Source organism: Lycium barbarum, chromosome 10 (assembly GCF_019175385.1).
Source record: "Lycium barbarum isolate Lr01 chromosome 10, ASM1917538v2, whole genome shotgun sequence".
Taxonomy (NCBI): domain Eukaryota; kingdom Viridiplantae; phylum Streptophyta; class Magnoliopsida; order Solanales; family Solanaceae; genus Lycium; species Lycium barbarum.
In genome coordinates this window covers 100027153-100045017 of record NC_083346.1, presented here as the reverse complement: position 1 = coordinate 100045017, position 17865 = coordinate 100027153, and positions in this window count along the sequence as shown.

Here is a 17865-nt window from a genome sequence, read left to right as displayed (position 1 = left end):
CAATTTTCGAGAGGCATACGCAACCACTTTCCCTTCCTGCATCAGGACACAACCCAAACCATGATGAGAAGCATCACTATATATCACATACTCTTTCCCTTCAGTTTGTAGAGTAAGTATAGGAGCTTGTGTCAATAAGGATTTGAGCTTTTCGAAGCTCTCTTGGCGTTTGTCATCCCATACGAACTTGACATCCTTCCTTAAGAGTTTAGTCAAAGGAGAGGCTATAATGGAGAAGCCTTTGACAAACCTTCTATAGTATCCCGCTAAACCCAAGAAACTCCTTACTTCAGTTGGACTTTTAGGTGGTTTCCATTCAACAATAGCTCGAATCTTACTAGGATCCACCTTCACACCTTCAGCCGACACAATATGTCCCAGAAAAGCCACTTCACCAAGCCAAAATTCACATTTGGAAAGCTTAGCATAAAGCTTTTTCTCTTGCAAAATTTGCAAAACAATTCGAAGATGTTTTCCATGATCTTCACTATTCTTGGAATATATTAAAATATCATCTATAAAGACCACCACAAATTAATCAAGATAAGGCTTAAACACGCAATTCATCAGATCCATGAATGTCGCATGAGCATTCGTCAACCCGAATGGCATCACCAAAAATTCATAATGGCCATATCGAGTCCTAAAGGCAGTTTTAGGGACATCTTGTTCTCTTACCCGCAGTTGGTAATACCCAGACCTCAAGTCAATTTTTGAGAACAACCTAGCACCCTTTAACTGGTCAAATAAATTATAAATCATCAATCCTAGGCAGGATATCTATTCTTAATTGTTACCTTGTTCAGTTGCCGGTAATCAATACAAAGCCTAAGAGTTCCATCTTTCTTCTTCACAAATAGAACAGGAGCTCCCCAGGGAGAAACACTCGGGCGAATAAAACCTTTCTCAAGAAGTTCTTGCAATTGATTTTTCAACTCCTTCAATTCTGCTGGAGCCATTCGATAAGGCGTTATAGAAATATGAGTAGTTCTAGGAATAACCTCTATAGGAAACTCAACCTCCCTTTCTGGGGGCAATCCAGGAAGATTTTCAGGAAAGACATCAGGAAATTCACACACCACTGGTATATCCTTAAGGCTTGGACTTTCTAGGTGTGTATCAAATATATGAGCAAGATAAGCTTCACAACCCTGACTAACCATCTTCCTTGCCACAACCGCGAAGATAATATTAGATGTCAATGATCTTTCACCTTGAACAATAATGTGTGAAAGTGAAGGAGCTCTAAAGGTCACATGCTTCGACCTACAATCAACTATCGCATGGTACCTATGAAGCCAATCCATACCGATAATGACATCATAGTCTTGGAAAGGAATTTCAATCAAATTAGTAGGGAAGACTAGATTTTGAATCACCAAGAGACAAGCTCGATAGATTTGATTACAAACAACTTGTTGACCCAAAGGACTTTGAACAAGCACACCACAATCAAGTCTCACAGATTTCACATTTTTAGGAAAAACCAATGATGAGCAAACATAGGAATGTGTAGAACCAGGATCAAATAATGTAACAACACATAAGCCAAATAAGTGAAATTTACCAACAACCACGTCTGCTCCATCTTGGTCATCCCTCTGTCTCATAGCATAAGCTGGTGCTGTAGCTCTTGACTCACTAGATTGATTTGCTCCACCTGCACCTGTTGCTTGTGTGTTTCTAAATCTTGCACCTCTATTCCCTTGCGAAGGAGTGGTAATAGGTTTTTGAACTGAGCCTTCCGTACGCGGAGAAGAAGTGGGGTTAGGATTAGGACAATCCTTCACTTTATGATCAAAGCTCCCACAATTAAAACAAGCACCAGAGGCGTTTCTACAAGTACCAAAGTGATTCTTTCCACATTGTGCACAAGTGGGTATACGAGTCTTGCCTTGGCCATAGCTTAGAGTGCTGGCAGTAGAGAAATTTGATCTATTTTGCTTATGGTGGGCTAACTTGTGAACATTACTAGCTTTGGAATTGTCAAACCTTCCCCTTTTAGATGGACCTCCTGAATCTGCATCAGCTTTTCTGAACTTGTTTTCATTTCTACTAGCTTGTTCCTTTTCGATCCTTTCCCAAGTAAGAGCAGCTGAAACTAATTTACAGAAGTTTTCATGTTGTAGGACCACCACAGATGTTCTGCTGGAATTATTCAAATCGTCTTCGAATCGCCTGCACTTATCTTTTTTGATATTAATAATACCACCAGCATAGGGAGAAAGCCTGACAAACTTCTGCTGATATTCAGCAATAGACATACCCACTTGCTCTAAATTCAAGAACTCCTTTTTTCTTTGCATCATGATAAGCAGGTGGGACATACTTCATATGAAATTCTTTCACAAAATCATTCCAAGTAAGAACAGGAGGTTTTGCCTTGGCATTCGGTACACTTACCCACCAGTCATAGGCATCTTTTTGTAATAGTGAGACAACATACTTAAATTTGGCAGCGTCTGAACACTCTAATTGCTCAAACACTCTTTCCATCCGCTCCAACCACTGCTCGGCATCCGTAGGATCAACAATGCCTTCAAACTCAACTCCACCCATTTTTCTCATTTTCTCAAAGTTCATTTCATTAGGATCGGGCATTCTTCTAGCCATGTGACGAAAGAAATAAACCATTTGTTGAAAAGGAGGATCAACAGCAGGAGCACTATGACTCATTTGAGGGTGTGGCCCAACTCTTGTACCCTGATTATTTCCCACTTCAGATCCACTAGTACGAGGGGGATTAGAATCAGAAAAATGTTCTCCAACCCCTTCTTGTGAGTGAGATTGGGCATTAGAGTTATTTAAACCCTCACGAGCGGCATCCATAAGTCTATTAGAAGAAGAAGAGGCCATGACTTAATTCCTACATAAGGGAAGATCACATTGCATTAGGGACATGTACATGATGCATATGTGCAATACACTCACAAAACATGTGGAAAAAAAAAAGAAGGAACAAGTATACCAACAAGTCACAACAAAAGTCCTAGAATCACAACCTAGGCTCTGATACCAAAAGTTGTAGCATCCCCTTTGGAAGGATACCACTTACAAAACAAAAGCTAATTTCACACTCACGACGTTTAGAAGAAATTTATGCCAAAAGATATTCGCACAAAAATATTTAATAGTGGAAATAGGCCCATGCGAAAAAGGGTTGAAAGTGCGACATTTTTTTTTCACTGTACCCTCCAAAAAATTTCTTAGATGAAATACAATATCAGAGTATCAATTTAAAAGGGTACTTCCCTTCTCAAATAGTCAACACATTTAAGAAACTTCGTTTTGAAATTATATTTTCAAATCAACACCATTGCCGGTCCATAAGATACACAAAACTCAAACTTGCGATTATCACAGAAACTAGTATCTTCCTTTGTACATAATTACGAGGCATAATGTAAACCCAGTGCATGGCATGACTTGGGTTGGTAGCACACCCAAAAATAGCAAAACAAGTCACCAAGTTCAAGTTACAAGCATATGGTCTTGTGTCCAACAAGCCTTCAAAATTTCATACATAAGTGCCACACATGGATCATGTACAAGTCCCCAAAATTTTTACAAGACCTAGATGCATATGCAAATGTGATCTTCACTAAGGCTCCCAAAGTCTACTCCAAAAGGCCATCTTCACATCTCTTCCCGCACATTACCTACGATAGAAAACAACTATCGCTAAGCATAAAGCTTAGTGGTGTATAAACTTTGGGCTTGGAGCCATTAGATTCTCCAATTTCCTTGTCCGTCGTAGGTAGCTCAATGAGATAACAATAAACCAAGTAAACAAGTATATCAATGTATCAAATACCAACCTTGAAGAGTTTCAAAAATATCGATACTAATATTCGAAGGCTCAAGTATCAAGAAAGCTTATAATTTAATTCAATAGAGTTTCTCAAATAACCAATTTCGCCCAATATGTACGTCATGCCATCACACCAAGCACAATCCATATCAAGATGGGCCGAAGCCCCAAATCAGGAAGGGTCGTCACCCAATAGTCAAGAGAATCAAGAGCCATGTTGAAAGTGACTTTCCACTCGTACTCGAAAATGGACGAAAATCCATCATCAAGACGAAATGTAAATCCGAAGTCAAGATGGGCAAGATCCGAATCGAGAGGCATGACGATATCGATGACAAAGTCTCCGTAACAAGAAGGACAAAGTCCCAACAAGAATTCAAAATGATCAAGCAATTCGTACAAGTAGGCGATTTAGCGAAAGTTTTGCAACACTTGAGATAACAACCATACCATGATATAAGATGAAGAGTCAGGAAGCAACCCATCAAGGTACTTCAAAAATTCCAGAAAACAAAGATATTCCAAGTTCAAGTTTATACACAAACCTTGGCGTGTTACCACACAACAAGTTTTACCACAACTCGAGGAGTTCAAATCATCTACGCCATAGACCAACCAAAGTCCACTTCGTCAAACAGTTCCTCTTAGCTTGTACAAGAGCATATATACCTTAAATACACAATCAAATATCTACTTAAGTTCAACAGTCTCAGCACATCGAAACTAAACATGAAATCAGTGAAAATCAGCCTAAACTATCAAAACAGGAATTCTGGACAATACTACTGTCTTGTACTGTCGCTCAGTTTCAAAGGGTTAAATGACAAAAATAGACTTTGTGGCCTTAATGAAAGTTGTAGATATATGTCTCAGGGTCTCAGGGAAATTCGAATCACCCACATAGCAGTTGTACAATGCTCAAAATACTAACAGCAGTGCATGTAGGTTTTGTAAAACGAAAATCTAGGCAGCACCTGCCCTGCACTTCTTCGCCCCTTTTCGAGTGAATACAAGCAAAACTAAGTTTTGAAGCCTGAACGAAGGTTGTAGGGTTATGAAATATCTTTATAGAACATCTTGAAGCACTTGAAACTAAGCTTTATACAAGGATTTATGCTAAAAACACTAACAACAGTCCAATCTAAAAACGGGTTTGTAACTTACCTCAATCGTGTGGAGTTGTTTGGGGCTCAACCAAGGAAAATCTTGATGATTGATTTAGTGGATGAATGTTATGAGGGGAGAGAAGTTTTTGGGTCTTCTTTTTCTAGAGAGAAAACGAAATTATAGAGGTGGGGGGATTAAGAAACAAGGGATATGTATCTTACTTGATAAGAATGAAAAAAATAAATAAAAATTTGTATCTTCCTTGATAGGAATGAAAGAAAATAATAAAATAAAATAAAAAGGTTGCCCACTTTTATAAATATCTAATCCATTTAATAAATTTAATAAGATAATCATAGTAGGAGTAGTTTATACAACTACACCATAACACTTCAAACAAGTTTCAAATGTCGTCAAGTTCACATTCGGGGAGTGCGAAGAAAAATATACCGTTACTATCAAGGTATGGTCAATCCAAAAATTCAAGAGCGAGTTTAAAAAAAAAATTGGGGTGTTGCACCAGACCTCTCAGAATCGACGGATTTTTGAAAAAGGTTTGTTTACTCATAAGTCAACTTCAGGTCAACTCCTTTTCACTTAAGCACATATTTCATAAAAAGTCTCCCGAAACAAGTCTAGACACCTTGGGAAGCGTGTCAACGGTCCCTCAAGTCAAAATGAGCTAACCAAGCTCGGAAAAGGGGCAAAAATACCGAAAAGACTATAGCGACCAAACAGGTCATTACATCAGATATCATTTGAACCGTCGCTCGTCCTCGAGCGAAGAAGAGGAAAGAAGTGGGAAAATATCTGAATCTGGGAACAACTTGGGATATCGGCTACGCATGTGGAACTTGGTCTCTCAAGTGGCCTCTTCAACAGGACAGTGCTTCCATTGTACCTTCACAGAAGTAATCTCTTTCGACCTCAACTTCCGAACCTGCCTATCCAAGGTCGCAATAGGCTCTTCCTCATAATTCAAATTCTCATCAAGCAATAAAAAAAACCCAACGAACAATGTAGGTACCGTTGGCGTGGTATTTCTTCAGCATCGAAACCTTAAAAATCGGATGAAATCCCGCCAACTCTAGCAGCAATGCCAACTCATAAGCTACATCATCCATACAGTCAACAACCTCAAATAGACCAATATACCTGGGGCTCAACTTGCCCCTCTTACCAAACCTCATAACACCCTTCATAGGTGAAACCTTGAATAGATCCTGGTTACCAATAGCAAATTCCAAATCCCGGACCTTTCAGTCTGCATACATCTTTTGCTGACTCTGAACTACCAAAAGCTTGGCCTGAATAACTTCTATCAAGGAACTCTCTCAGAAGATCTATACTCCAAGGTCGAGCCTCGAACCTATCAAATCAGCCAATCAACATCTCCTACTATATCAAGCCTCATATGGCGCCATGCTAATACTTGAATGATAACTATTATTGTACGTAAACTCTACCAATGGTAAGTATTGATCCCAATGACCACCAAAATTAATAACACACGCTCTCAACATGTCCTCGAGCACCTAAATGGTCCGCTCGGACTTACTATACGTCTAAGGATGAAAAGTTGTACTGAGATCCAACTAGGTACCCAACTCCTCATGAAATGCCCTCCAGAATCGAGAAGTGAAGATACTACCCTGATCAGATACAACAGAAATAGGAACCCCATGCAACCTCACGATATCCTGAATGTACATCTTGGCTAACTTCTCTGCGGTACAGGAAACTAGAATTGGAACAAAGTGAACGGACTTAGTCAACCGATCAACTATCACCCAAATAGGGTTAAACTTGCCCAGGGTCTTTGAAGACTTGTAAAAAAATCTATGGTAATCCTCTCCCACTTCCACTATGGGAGCGGGCATCCTCTGAAGCACCCTACCAGGTCACTGGTGCTCATACGTTACCTGCTGACAATTTTTGCGCTTAGCCAAAAAATTAACTATATCTCTCTTCATCCGACGCCACCAGTAGTGCTATCTCAAATTCCGATACATCTTAGTCGCCCCCAGATGAATGGAATAGTGAGAGCTATGAGCCTCAGACAAGATCAAATGAATCAAATCACCAACACGAGGAATGCATACGTCCTCTATTCCTCAAAATACCCTCAGAATCAATCACGGCCTCCTTCGCCTTACCTCTCAAAAATCTTTCTCGAATCTTGCTCAACTGAGCATCCTCAAATTGATGAGTCCTGATCTGATCCAATAAAGACGACCTTGCCTCTATACAAGCCAAAATCTTGCCTGGGGCTGAAATATCAAGGCGAATGAAACTGTTGGCCAGAGTCTGAACCTCCTTGACCAACAGATGCTCGGAAAAAATCAATTAAGCTAAAGTCCTCATACTCACCGCCTTGCGACTCAAGGCATCAACCACCACGTTGGCTTTCCTGAGATGGTACAGAATAGAGATATCACAGTCCTTCAGGAATATCATCTATTGGCGCTGCCTGGAATTAAGATCTCTCTGGGTAAACACATGCTGAAGACTATGATGATTGGTGAAAACCTCAAAATAAACACCCTACAAATAATGGCTCAAAATTTTCAAAGCAAAGACCACAACCAACAACTCCAAATCATGGGTAGGATAATTCTTCTCATGAATCTTCAACTGACGGGAAGCAAAAGCTATCACTCTACCCTCTTACATCAACACAGCATCCAAGCCCATACGGGAAGCATCACAATAGACCGCGAAGTCCTTACCCTCTACGGGTAATGCTAAAATTGGGGCTGTCGTAAAAAAAAGCTTGAGCTTTTGAAATCTCTCCTCACAATCATCTGACCACTGGAAGGGAATATCCTTTTGAGTCAGTCTGGTCAAAGATGAAGCACTAGCAACAAAACCCTTCACATAGTAATGGTAATAGCTGGCCAAACCCACTAAACTTTAATTCTCAATAATAGTAGTGGGCCTCACCTAACCCCTCACAGCCTCAATATTTTATGGGTCAACTATAATCCCATCCTTAGACAAAACATAGCCTAAGAATGCTACAAACTCCAACCAGAACTCACACTTAGAAAACTTAGCAAACAGGCTATGTTTCTTTAACAACCCAAGAACAGAACGAAGGTGACTCTCATGCTCTTCCCTACTCTTGAAATACACTAAGATGTCATCAATAAATACAATCACGAATGAATCAAGGAATGACCTAAATATTTCATTCATCAAAGTCATAAATGCAGCCGGGGCATTGGTAAGCCCAAAATACATTACTAGAAACTCATAGTGGTCATATCTCATCCGAAATGCTGTCTTCGGAATATCCTCCATCCTGATCTTCAACTGGTGATATCTTGAATGTAAACCAATCTTCGAAAATACTGATGCACACTGAAGCTGGTCAAACAGATCATCAATACAAGGCATAGGGCACTTGTTCTGAATAGCTAGCTTGTTTAGCTGGCGATAATCAGTGCACATCCTCATTGTCCTATATTTATTCTTCACAAATAACACAAGAGCACCCCAAGGGGAGACACTCGGTCTAATGAACCCCTTGCTCAAATAATCCTGTAACTTCTCCTTAAGCTCTATTAACTCAGTCGGTGCCATCCGATATGGAGGAATAGAAATAGTACGAGAGCCCAGATCAAAATTAATACAGAAATCAATGTCGCGATCGGGTGGCATATCCGTCAGATCTGATAGGGGTACCTCCACAAACTCGTCCACAGTAGGGATAGACTCAAGGGGTGGAGTGTTACATCCTAGAAAATTTCGCGTTACTAAGGCTGCAAATGGCTTAATGTGAGCTCAAGGAGAAGAAAATATTATAAGTATAAATGATGAAATTCTACTGTATTATCATGAGGATAGCATGAGTAAGATATTTAGAATTCGTACAATATGATTGGAATGATACGTTAAAAGATATATAGCCCTCGTAACCGTAAGTTAACGTGGGGCCCAAATGTAGGGATTTTATAAAGGGCATATGATAATTTATATGAATAGAACATGAGAAGTTGAGCAAGTCTTAAGAAGGACACTTAAGCCAAATATGAGCATAAGCACTCCAAAAAGATGATTTAAGGATACGTTTTCGGGTGATCCAGATTTATGAGGCCAACACGCCATTATAAGCTTACAATTTGGGAAAACACAAAAAATGAAAGTTATAGATAATTGAAATACCTTTCTAACCATAGTTTTTGGGCCTTCACACGATATAGTGATAAATAGTTATAAATGTTTTAAGGCAGGAAGGTCAAACTAGGCAGTGGGCTCGGCCCAACCCGACTCCAAGTCGGGTCAGGCCCACATCCCTTGCTATTTAAGGGAGGTTTTCACCCTTATCTTCCTCATTTGATACCAAAAGGTCCAGAACATTTTAGAGAGAGACTGAGGGTAGTTTAGAGAGATAAAGCAAGGGTTCGATCAAGTTCGAGGCCCCGAATCCCGAGGCTCGTGAAGGATAACGTGTAGTATGAGCTGTCGTTGTCGTTTTAAGCTAAATATTGAGCTTGGGGGATGATATTTCTTTGTTTGAGCTGCTGCTAAGGTATGTATAAGGTACCTTTTTATGTTATTAAAGTGTTTATTTAGAGTTTTAACGGATTAGAACGAAGGAAATAATGTTAAAAGCTCGTTTGGAATTTTTGGGAAATTTACGAAGGTGGGGCTGTTTCAGTGGAGTTAAATGAATGCAAATATATGAGTTATGATGTATATTGGTTATTGATATTGATGTTTGATGTTGTTTTTCATAATTTAGCTGAATTGGATTTTTGGGGTTGTCCAGTTTATAAAGTAAATGCTGTCGAAATTCCGTTAGAAATAGAGATAAGTGTAAGGGACTGATTATAAGGATGTATAGTGGATTGATTGTTGGTAAATTGATATTGTTGATTGATTAGCACGACCCGAAGATGGACTGTGGTTTACTGGAAAGCGGCAAAGGTATGTAAGGCAAACCTTTCTTCCTTTGGCATGATTCTTGTTGTTATTCGTTCGTTCTATATGTACTCCATATGATTCCATTCTTAGACGAGTAAGGTCTAAATGTTTCTTGTGATGGCTTATTGATATTGTACTCCTAAACTGTTCCGAAGAGAACACCCATAAGGTTCCAAGTTGAGTTGCATATATGGTTTTACTAATGATTTCGAGGAAATGATTTTTATACTAAAGGAAACATAAAGTTTGATTTTCAAAACCACTCCTAAGGGGGTGCGAGATTTTACTACTTCATTTTATTTATGATTTATGTTAACAGTCCATAGTATCATCCCTTTGTGTTGATACGATCATTTATTCTTTGGGTAGGGCAATAAGATGAAATTGAGTACAATATAAGTAGTAAGAATTTGATAACAATTCTACCCTCAACCTGGAAGTATGTCCTCCTAAGTCTAGTGAGATACAAATTTGATAAATTCTTATGAAAGACTAAGGCTAATAACTAGATTGTGATGAATTGATTAGGGACTTATGATATGAATTGAAATTGATATTTATGGATTGAGTTTGTGTTGATGTGATTGTGATATTAAGCCGGGAGAGGCTCCCCGAAGGGGCCATCATTATTATGCCGGAAGCGGCCGTCCGAAGGGACTGTTATGATACTGGCCAGAAGCGGCTGTCCGAAGGGACCATTCTGTTAACATGTCGAAAGCGGCATGTTTGTTGGATTGCATTATTTACTTAAAGATTATTTTTAAGACTTCGTGTGCACATTTATGTTTCTTCTAGGGAAGGCTGCAGGCATTGAGTTAGATTGTGATTTCTTCTCTCCTAAGTCAAATTATGATTATGACTTGTTACCACCTAACATACTAAGTACATTGTCCATACTGACGTCCTTTTTCCTGGGAACGCTGTGTTCATGCCCGCAGCCCCAGATTGTTTGGTACGTTAAGTGTATAGCTAGGATTCTTGGACGTCAGCTGGGATTGGCAAGTTCCACCTCATTCTGGAGCTGTGCTGAGTCATGTATAGATATGTATGATTATGCGTATGTCAGGGCCCTTTCCTGACTCATAATGTTCGGTTTACTTCTTAGAGACTTCTGCAGACAGTGTCCTGTGGTATGTTTGTCGAGATGTTGATAAAGTGATGTCAGTTGAGTCGTTTGTGGATTTTAAAACAGTATGTATTTTAGATGATTTTAATTAGTTTAAAGTACTTATTTGATTGAAAGTTTTCATAATCCTTATAAAGATAATGATTTCTTTCGGGAAAGTTTTATTTTCTTAAAAGTTTTTGAAATGATAGGTTTTGATAGAGCGAATATCTGAGGGTTTGCCCGATTCTTATGAGAGTCGGGTGTCTGTCATGCCTTACCATTGTTAGGGTGTGACAAAGTGGTATCAGAGCAGTTCATTCTAGGGGTTGTCTGCAAAGTCGTGTCAGGCAGAGTCTTGTTCATGGGTGTGTTGTTGACCACACTTATGAACAGGAGGCTACAAGGCATCTAGTATGGTTTCCGTTCATTTTTTGTAAATAAAGGATTTTATTTAATACCAAAGTAATAGTTACAAAACCAAAACACGGCTGACCACCTATTTTCCTTATTACAAGTACTTTACTCACCTGCTAGCAAGGAGTCTACCTATAAATGCATAAAAACAATTATAACTCAATCAAAATGACAAGTTATCTGGTAAACCAGTACAGACCTCTAAGAGTCAAGGAAGAACAAACTAGTACATTTCTGCAGCAATAGAAAAGTCACAACAATTCCAGGTGTTTCAGCTGGTTATGGATATCCTTGAAGCTTTGATAGCTCTACACCCCATGTACTCCTTGCTGCTCCTCTGGTGTGAATGTGAATAGCCATTTCTCTGCATAACATATCAGCTCTAAAGTTTCCATTCTGAAATCTGATTCTATTTCTTTCCCTACATACTAAAGCAATGTCCAAAGCAAATAAAGTGCAAACCATTTCTCCTTTCCCACTCTTTCTCTTTGCCCAGGTTAGTGTCCATGCTCATTCCTCCTCCCAAGTCCCAACTGTTCTGGGTAAGCCCAACCATATCAGTAGTCTAGTCTAGACAGTCTTTGTAGTATTGCAGTCAAAGAATAGGTGGGGTAATGTCTCATCAGTTAAGCCACAAAAGACACAAGTAGGGGGCATAGCAACACCAAATTTCAGTAGCCTATCAACAGTGGCCAATCTCCTCATTAAAGCCAACTAGAGAGTGAACTTATATCTTGGATGTATGCAGGTTTTCATACTTGGATGGTTTCCCTTCATTGAGATCATAGATTGTACTATAGAGTTGTGTTATAGGCTTTGAATGCTTGCAGCTAACTTTAAGATTTGAATTTTAATTAAGAGATTGTACAGTGCAGCTATGATTGTGAAATTGGAATTGTTCGTAAGAAATGTAAGTTATCTGATGATTAATGATTGTTATTTGAGGTAAGTGCTGCAGGTTAAGGATTGGAGTAAGAAAGTATGCTTCTTATCGAATTGAGAATGCCATTGTGAAGAGCATTTGTATAGGTATGTATAGGGTGTTGTAATATGATTGTGGCCCTATGAGGCATGTTGATATATTTTGATAGTTGCCCAGTGAGGCTTGATGGTTAGCTGTGTACAGGTGGGTACTACAAATTATAGAGGAGGTTCTGCTAAAATTTTGTTAAAATTGATTGTGATCAGTATATATATGTGTGCTATGATCAGTAAGATACACAAGTGTCAACTGAAGAATCAAAGGTTAATAATAGTTGTAAATCGACTGAAAGGAGGGTTATAAGATGGGTTCAGAATGAGTTTGAGAGATAGGCTGAAATTACTCGAGGATATAGAAGTGAGTCGAGGGTTAAGTTAAGTTCCCTCGGGGTTTAGAAGTAAGGTTGATGAACTAATTGATTCAAATAATGTGATAAGATTATGAGAAAAGACTTAAGAGGGGAAGCAATGATAAGCAAGGAGTCATTCGAGAGGTGAGTTAGTATAAAAAAAAGAGTAAGCTTAAACGAGTAAAGAATGAAACAAAGAAGAGAAAGAAATATGATTATATGTGTTTGAGGAAAGGGAGTAATGTGTCCCTCATATAAATCAATATAACTGAAAGCATCAATGAGGTTAAGGGAAGTTGAAGCTTGTAGACGAAATATAAGTATCGAAAAGGACCTTAGGAATTGTGAAGGGTTGAGTGATATTTGTAAGTGTTGGAATTGGATACGAGTATTAGTCTTCATTTAACATTCAAGGGCGAATGTTTCTAAGAGGGGAAAGATGTTACACCCAAAAAAGTTTCGCGTTACTAAGGCTGCAGACGGCTTAATGTGAGCTCAAGGAGGAGCAAATATTACAAGTATAAAGGATGAAATTCTACTGTATTATCATGAGGATAGCATGAGTATGATATTTGGAATTCATACAATATGATTGGAATGATACGTTAAAAGATATGTAGTCCTCGTAACCGTAAGTTAAGGAAGGGCCCACATGTCGGGATTTTATAAAGGGCATATGACAATTTATATGATTAGTACATGGGAAGTTGAGCAAGTATTAAGAAGGACACTTAAGCCAAATATGAGCATAAGCACTCCAAAAGGATGATTTAAGGATACGTTTTCGGGTGATCTAGATTTACAAGGCCAGCACGCCATTATAAGTTTAGAATTTGGGAAAACACCAAAAATGAAAGTTGTAGATAATTGAAATATCTTTCTAAGCATAGGACTGCAAGTCGGGTCAGGCCCACATCCCTTGCTATTTAAGGGAGGTTTTCACCCTTATCTTCCTCATTTGATACCAAAAGGTTCAGAACAATTTAGAGAGAGACTGAGGGGAGTTTAGAGAGATAAAGCAAGGGTTCGATCAAGTTCGAGGCCCCGAATCCTGAGGCTCGTGAAGGATAACGTGTAGTATGAGCAGTCGTTTTAAGCTAAATATTGAGCTTGGGGGAGGATATTTTTTTGTTTGAGCTGCTGCTAAGGTATGTATAAGGTACCTTTTTATGTTATTAAAGTGTTTATTTAGAGTTTTAACGGATTAGAACGGAGGAAATAATGTTAAAAGCTCGTTTGGAATTTTTGGGAAGTTTATGAAGGTGGGGCTGTATTAGTGGAGTTAAATGAATGGAAATATATGAGTTATGATGTATATTGGTTTTTGATATTGTTGTTTGATGTTGTTGTTGATAATTTAGCTGAATTGGATTTTCGGGGTTGTCCAGTTTATAAAGGAAATTCTGTCGAAATTCCGTTAGAAATAGAGATAAGTTTAAGGGACTGATTATAAGGACGTATATTAGATTGATTGTTGGTAAATTGATATTTTTGATTGATTTTCACGACCCGAAGATGGACTGTGGTTAACTGGATAGCGGCAAAGGTATGTAAGGCAAGCCTTTCTTCCTTTGGCATGATTCTTGTTGTTATTCGTTCGTTCTATATGTACTCCATATGATTCCATTCTTAGACGAGTAAGGTCTAAATGTTTCTTGTGATGGCTTATTGATATTGTACTCCTAATCAGTTCCAAAGAGAACACCCATAAGGTGCCAAGTTGAGTTGCATATACGGTTTTACTAATGATTTCGAGGAAATGAGTTTTATACTAAAGGAAACATAAAGTTTGATTTTCAAAACCACTCCTAAGGGGGTGCGAGATTTTATTGCTTCATCTCATTTACGATTTATGTTGACAGTCCATAGTATCATCCATTTGTATTGATACGATCATTTATTCTTTGGGTAGGGCAATAAGATGAAATTGAGTAGAATATAAGTAGTAAGACTTTGATAACAATTCTACCCTCAAACCTGGAAGTATGTCCTCCTAAGTCTAGTGAGATACAAATTTGATAAATTCTTATGAAAGACTAAGGCTAATAACTAAACTGTGATGAATTGATTAGGCACTTATGATATGAATTGAAATTGATATTTGTGGATTGAGTTTGTGTTGATGTGATTGTGATATTAAGCCGGGAGCGGCTGCCCGAAGGGGCCATCATTATTATGCCGGAAGCGGCCGTCCGAAGGGACTGTTGTGATACTAGTCGGAAGTGGCTGTCCGAAGGGACCATTCTGCTAACATGTCGGAAGCGGCATGCGTGTTGGATTGCATTATTTACTTAAAGATTATTTTTAAGACTTCGTGTGCACATTTATGTTTCTTCGGGCGAAGGCTGCAGGCATTGAGTTAGATTGTGATTTCTTCTCTCCTAAGTCAAATTATGATTATGACTTGATACCGCCGTACATACTCAGTACATTGTCCGTACTGACGTCCTTTTGCCTGGGAACGCTGCGTTCATGCCCGCAGCCCCAGATTGTTTGGCAGGTAAAGTGTATAGCTAGGATTCTTGGAAATCAGCTGGGATTGGCAAGTTCCACCTTATTCTGGAGTTGTGGTGAGTCATATATAGATATGTATGATTATGGGTATGTCAGGGCGCTGTCCTGACTCATAATGTTCAGTTTACTTCTTAGAGACTTCTGCAGACAGTGTCCAGTGGTATGTTTGTCGAGATGTCGAAAAAGTAATGTCTGCTGAGTCATTTGTGGATTTTAAAAAAGTATGTATTTTAGATGATTTCAATTGGTTTAAAGTACTTATTTGATTGAAAGTTTTCATAATCGTTATAAAGATAATGATTTCTTTTGGGAAAGTTTTATTTTCTTAAAAGTTTTTGCAATGACAGGTTTTGCTAGAGCGAATGTCTGAGGTTTCACTCGATTCTAATGAGAGTCTGGTGCCTGTCATGCCCTACAATTGTTAGGGTGTGACAAAGTGGTATCAGAGCAGTTCGTTCTAGGGGTTGTCTGCAAAGTCGTGTCAGACAGAGTCTTGTTCATGGGTGTGTTGTTGACCACACTTATGAACAGGAGGCTACAGGGCACCTAGTATGGTTTCCCTTCATTTTTTGTAGATAAAGGATTTTATCTAATACCAAAGTAATAGTTACAAAACCGAAACAGGGCTGACCACCTGTTTTCCTAATTACAAGTACTTGACTCACCTGCTAGCAAGGAGTCTACCTATAAATTCATCAAACCAATTGCACTCAATCTAAATGACAAGTTATCTGGTAAACCAGTACAGACCTCTAAGAGTCAAGGAAGAACAAACTAATACATTTCTGCAGCAATAAAAAAGTCACAACAATTCCAGGTGTTTCAGCTGGTTATGGATATCCTTGAAGCTTTGATAGCTCTACACCCCATGTACTCCTTGCTGCTCCTCTGGTGTGAATGTGAATAGCCATTTCTCTGCATAACATATCAGCTCTAAAGTTTTTATTCTGAAATCTGATTCTATTTCTTTCCCTACATACTAAAGCAATGTCCAAAGCAAATAAAGTGCAAACCATTTCTCCTTTCCTACTCTTTCTCTTTGCCCAGGTTAGTGTCCATGCTGATTCCTCCTCCCAAGTCCCAACTGTTCTGGGTAAGCCCAACCATATCAGTAGTCTAGTCTAGACAGTCTTTGTAGTATTGCAGTCAAAGAATAGGTGGGGTAATGTCTCATCAGTTAAGCCACAAAAGACACAAGTAGGGGGCATAGCAACACCAAATTTCAGTAGCCTATCAACAGTGGACATTCTCCTCATTAAAGCCAACTAGAGAGTGAACTTATATCTTGGATGTATGCAGGTTTTCATACTTGGATGATTTCCCTTCATTGAGATCATAGATTGTGCTATAGAGTTGTGTTATAGGCTTTGAATGCTTGCTGCTAACTTTAAGATTTGAATTTTAATTAAGAGATTGTACAGTGCAGATATGATTGTGAAATTGGAATTGTTCGTAAGAAATGTAAGTTATCTGATGATTAATGATTGTTATTTGAGGTAAGTGCTGCAGGTTAAGGATTTGAGTAAGAAAGTATGCTTCTTATCGAATTGAGAATGCCGTTGTGAAGAGCATTTGTATAGGTATGTATAGGGTGTTGTAATATGATTGTGGCCCTATGAGGCATGTTGATATATTTTGATAGTTGCCCAGTGAGGCTTGCTGGTTAGCTGTGTACAAGTGGGTACTACAAATTATAGAGGAGGTTCTGCTAAAATTTTGTTAAAATTGATTGTGATCAGTATATATATGTGTGCTATGATCAGTAAGATACACAAGTGTCAACTGAAGAATCAAAGGTTAATAATAGTTGTAAATCGACAGAAAAGAGGGTTGTAAGATGGGTTCAGAATGAGTTTGAGAGTTAGGCTGAAATTACTCGATGATATAGAAGTGAGTCGAGGGTTAAGTTACGTGCCCTCGGGGTTTAGAAGTAAGGTTGATGAACTAATATGATTCGAATAATGTGATAAGATTATGAGAAAAGACTTAAGAGGGGAAGCAATACTAAGAAAAGAGTCATTCGAGAGGTGAGTTAGCATAAAAAAAAGAATAAGCTTAAACGAGTAAAGAATGAAACCAAGAAGAGAAAGAAATATGATTATATGTGTTTAAGGAAGGGGAGTAATGTGTCCCTCATAGAAATCAATATAACTGAAAGCATCAATGAGGTTAAGAGAAGTTGAAGCTTATAGAGGAAAGATAAGTATCAAAAAGGACATTAGGAATTGTGAAGGGTTGAGTGATATTAGTAAGTGTTGGAATTGGATACGAGTATTAGTCTTCATTTAACATTCGAGGGCGAATGTTTCTAAGAGGGAAAGATGTTACACCCAAAACAATTTCGCGTTACTAAGGCTGCAGACGGCTTAATGTGAGCTCAAGGAGGAGCAAATATTACAAGTATAAAGGATGAAATTCTACTGTATTAGCATGAGGATAGCATGTGTATGATATTTGGAATTCCTATAATATGATTGGAATGATACGTTAAAAGATATATAGTCCTCGTAACCGTAAGTTAAGGTGGGGCTCACATGTCGGGATTTTATAAAGGGAATATGACAATTTATATGAATAGTACATGGGAAGTTGAGCAAGTCTTAAGAAGGACACTTCAGCCAAATATGAGCATAACCACTCCCAAATGATGA